A 4,231-nucleotide genomic window follows, 5' to 3' on the forward strand; every position below is an offset into this window, starting at 1 on the left:
CCATGTTGCCTAAGGCTCTGTCCAACCTGGCCTTGAACACTGACAGGGATGGAGCATTTACCACTTCTTTGAGCAACCTGTTCCAGTACTACCTGCACAATGAAGAACTTCTTCCTTGTATCTAACCTGTAGTTTGCCAGTTTAAGTTTAAACCCATTACCCCTTGTCCTATCACTAGAGTCTCTAATGAAGAGTCCCTCTCCAGCATCCTTGTAGGCCCCCTTCAGACACTGGAAGGCTCCTATGGGGTCACCACACAGGCTTCTCTTCTACAGGCTGAATAACCCCAATTTTCTCAGCCTGTCTTTGTATGGGAGGTGCTCTAGCCCCCTGATCATTCTCGTGGCAATCCTCTGGACCTTCTCCAATAGCTCCATGGCCTTCTTCTATTGAGGACATCAGAACTGCACTCAATACTCCAAGTAGGGTCTCCCAAGAGCAGAGTAGAGAGGCAGGATCACCTCCCCCTTCTTTTGATGCAGCCCAGGATATGGTTGGCTTTCTGGGCTGTGAGTGCACACTGAAGCCAGTGCATGTTCAGTTTCTCATTGACCAACACCCCCAAGTCCTCCACAGGGCTGCTCTGAATCTCTTCTCCACCCAACCTGTAGCTGTGCCTGGGATTGCCCTGACCCAGGTGTAGGACCTTGCACTTCACATTTTTGAATGTCATGAGTCTGGTATAGGCCCACCTCTCAAGTATGTCAAGATTCCTCTGGATGGTATCCCTTCCCTCCAGTGTATCAACTAAACCACACACCTTGGTGTCACTGGCAAATGTCCTGAGGGCGCAATCAATCCCATTGTCCATGTTGCCGACAAAGACGTTGAACAGGATCAGTTACCAACACCGACAGCTGGAGACCACTTTTCACTGGTCTCCAGTTGGATGTTGAACCATTGACTGCAACTATCTGCGTGCAGCCATCCAGCCAATTGTGTATCCACTGGGTGGTCCATCTGTCAAATGGATGTCTCTCCAGTTTAGAGGCAAGCACATTGTGCAGGACAGTGTCGAATGATTCTCACAAGTCCGGATAGATGACATCAGCTGCTTTGCCTCTATCCATCAGGCTTATAGCCGCATCATATAAAAACCACCAAATTGGTCAGGCATGATTTGTCCTTAGTGAAGCCATGTTGGCTGTCACCAGCCAGCTCATTGTTTTTCATGTGCCTTAGCATGCTTTACAGGAGAATCTGCTCCATGATCCTGCCAGGCATAGAGATGAGACTGACTGGTCTGCCGTTCCCTGGGTCTTCCATATTCCCCTTCTTGAAAATGGGGGTTATATTTCCCTTTTTCCAGTCATTGGGAACTTCACCTGACTGCCATGATTTTTCAAATGTGATGGACAGTGTCTTAGCAACTTCATCTGCCAGCTCATTCAGGACCCATGCATGGATTTTATCAGGCCCCATGGACTTGTGCATATTCAGGTTCCTGCATCTGCCTTCCAAGATTTGAGCAGCATGGCTAGAGCACCTGGTGGTAAAGACAGAGATGAAGCCATTGAGAACCTCAGCCTTCTCCAAATCCAGGGTAGCCAGTTCTCCCACTTCCTTCCAGAGGGGCCCCACGTTATCTCTAGTCTATAGGTATATTGCTCTTTTGTTAGTGAGGTACCTATAGAAGCCCTTCTTGTTATCCTAGACAACCCTGGCCAGACTCAATTCTAACTGGGTCTTAGATTTCCTGACCTGATCCCTAGCTTCCCGGACAATGTCTCTCTATTCATCCCAGGCTGCCTGTCCTTGCTACCACTATCCATAAGCTTTTTTTTTTTCCTTCTAAGTTTGCTCAGCAGCTCCTTAACCATCTATGGACACCTCTTGGCCTTCTTGCTGCATTTCCTTGTTGTTGGGATGCAATGCTCCTGAGCTTCAAGCAGGTGATCCTTGAATATTAGCCAGCATTCTTGGGCTCCCCTGCCACTTGTAACCCTTTAGATACAAACAGTTAATGAAGTCGGAGACTAAGACTAAGCCTAGCCTCACCAAGGCTCCACCAGGAGTTTAGAAAGCATTGGACATCCTCCACTCAAGGGGTGTCAACGAGAACATCGCTATTACCCTTTTTCATCTTTGGTTTCTATAAAAATTGTTTTAGCTTGATTTTACCTCATTTTTCCTTTGTATATTTTATTCATTTAGGAAGTAATAGGCTGAACCTTGCAATCAAATTTTGTTAAGTCACACTTTTATAAAGGCATATGAAAACTACTGTTTCTTATACCTTTAATGGGGATTCTTATAGCTACCCTAAAGATCTCATTTAGCAGCAAAGAGTAAAGGTGGTTTCAGGACTAGTGAGTGGCTGAATTCAGTATCACTGCAGTATGGGAAGCAACATCTAACTCAGAAGTCTTTGATAGCTTTCTTTTGACCTTGCCTTAAATGGCTCAGACTTATTCAGGAAAGGTGTGACAGCAAAGTATACTCAATAGCCTGTGCTAGAATAATGCCAAAATTACTTGTTTATGTTTCTTGTCTTATTAAAGGAAACTGAAATTTTCAAGTTAACAATTTCCAAGGCTGGGAAATCACATTTTAATCCAATAACCAAGTCAAGTTAGTTATTTTAATAAGCCAAATGCGATGATATTCAAGATTAATAATTATTTCAGTGTCATATGTGGTAACAGAATTTTAAGCATAGACACTTGTTCTGAAGATGTTATTCTAGACTTTAGTGGTTATGTGTTTTAGAACTGCTTTTCTTTCAAAGGCTCAGTTTTCTGGCTTACTGAAACTCACATTGATAGCTGTGTGGCTAGCTGTAAAACTGATGTATAGTCCTGTTCAGAGATGTAAGAGAGACCATTTTGTAGTGGTTTTGTTGTGTGGAGCACAACATCCTGAAGTTCTGGCACTTAACTCATGTTAGGTAAAATTAATACATTCTCGAAATATCATTTAATAGGGAATTTTGAAACCAAATCCACATAAAGGTTTCATTAATTGTCAGTAGTTCTTTTCTATGCACACATTAAAAGCAAAGAGTATTATTCATATGGAGTTGCAAATCAGTAAGAGCTCATTACACTGTCTCAAGTCCCAGGTTTTAATTATCCCTATTTCCCATATAGGTTATACAAGAAATAAAAAGCTTATTATCATTTGCATTCAGAAAGTGCATGATGAAGTTGCATTTCAAAACACAGCAAAGCCAGTTGCATACTTAATTTGTTTCTTCCCTATTATTAAAGCATGAAAACACAAAAGCAGGGAACAACGATGAAACATACTGAACTTGACATACATGAGATTAATGTGTGATCATGTACAACATACAAATGAATAAGCAGATCCATCAGTATACTACATTGGCTATGATTTTATTCAGTCTTCTACAAGGACTTTTTACTAAGGGCTTTATAAGAGTAAAAAATGCCATCCTTTTGTAATCTGTGTTTATCAGATACTGGACAAATAGTGACTTGTATTACACTGGCTGTGTGTTTAAAGTTTTTAAAGGTGTTATAGGAGAAAGGAGAGAATTTTCCAGGTGAAGAAAGTGCTTATCACTGGTATAGATGACTTTCGTTGCACGGCCATCTCTGTATGAGCACCCACAATAAAAACAAAACTGAGGATTAAAGAGAGTATATAGGACTGCTTTCAGCTTGCTTTAATTAAAGTTGGAGAATTCCTGCAGAAGCCAACAACAGACGTACTCTTTGGTACCTCTCTACTGATGTAAAACTAGGAGTGAACCTAAAATTGACCGCTTCTTTTTTCTGTAGGTGTTTTTGTTCATTAGTTTCTTTTAACATCAGGAATTTATGTTCAGTTTTCTCTATTGTGTGCTTCTGAAATGACAGATTAACACCAAAACTTTGCCTGATTGCTTTGGAGGATCATAGGATTCCCTTACAGTCCTTTCCAGCATCACAAAATTTTCAGACTGGGAGTTGTCTTCTTATGATCTTCTATGATGTCTCCATAAAATCTGCATGTTTCCTAACCCTGATTAGTTTTTAACTGCACTAACAGTATTGCTGATATCAGCAGGGGCATGCACAGCTCAATCAAGGTTATATTACAAACAAATCATCCTCTTCTGCGGGAAAAGCACTGAGAAAGATCAGTATTAAACCTTGGTTTGTGGAAAGCCCAGAGCATTATCTACTGTTTCAGGAGGGATAAAAGACAGAATAGAAGGCCTAAAGAATATAATCTTCCCTGTAATTGCATCAAGTGTGAGGATAGGGAGAGAATCTTGATTCCT

Source organism: Pezoporus occidentalis, unplaced genomic scaffold (assembly GCF_034315485.1).
Source record: "Pezoporus occidentalis ecotype Australia unplaced genomic scaffold, CSIRO_AGI_Poc_V1 ctg27, whole genome shotgun sequence".
Classification (NCBI taxonomy): domain Eukaryota; kingdom Metazoa; phylum Chordata; class Aves; order Psittaciformes; family Psittacidae; genus Pezoporus; species Pezoporus occidentalis.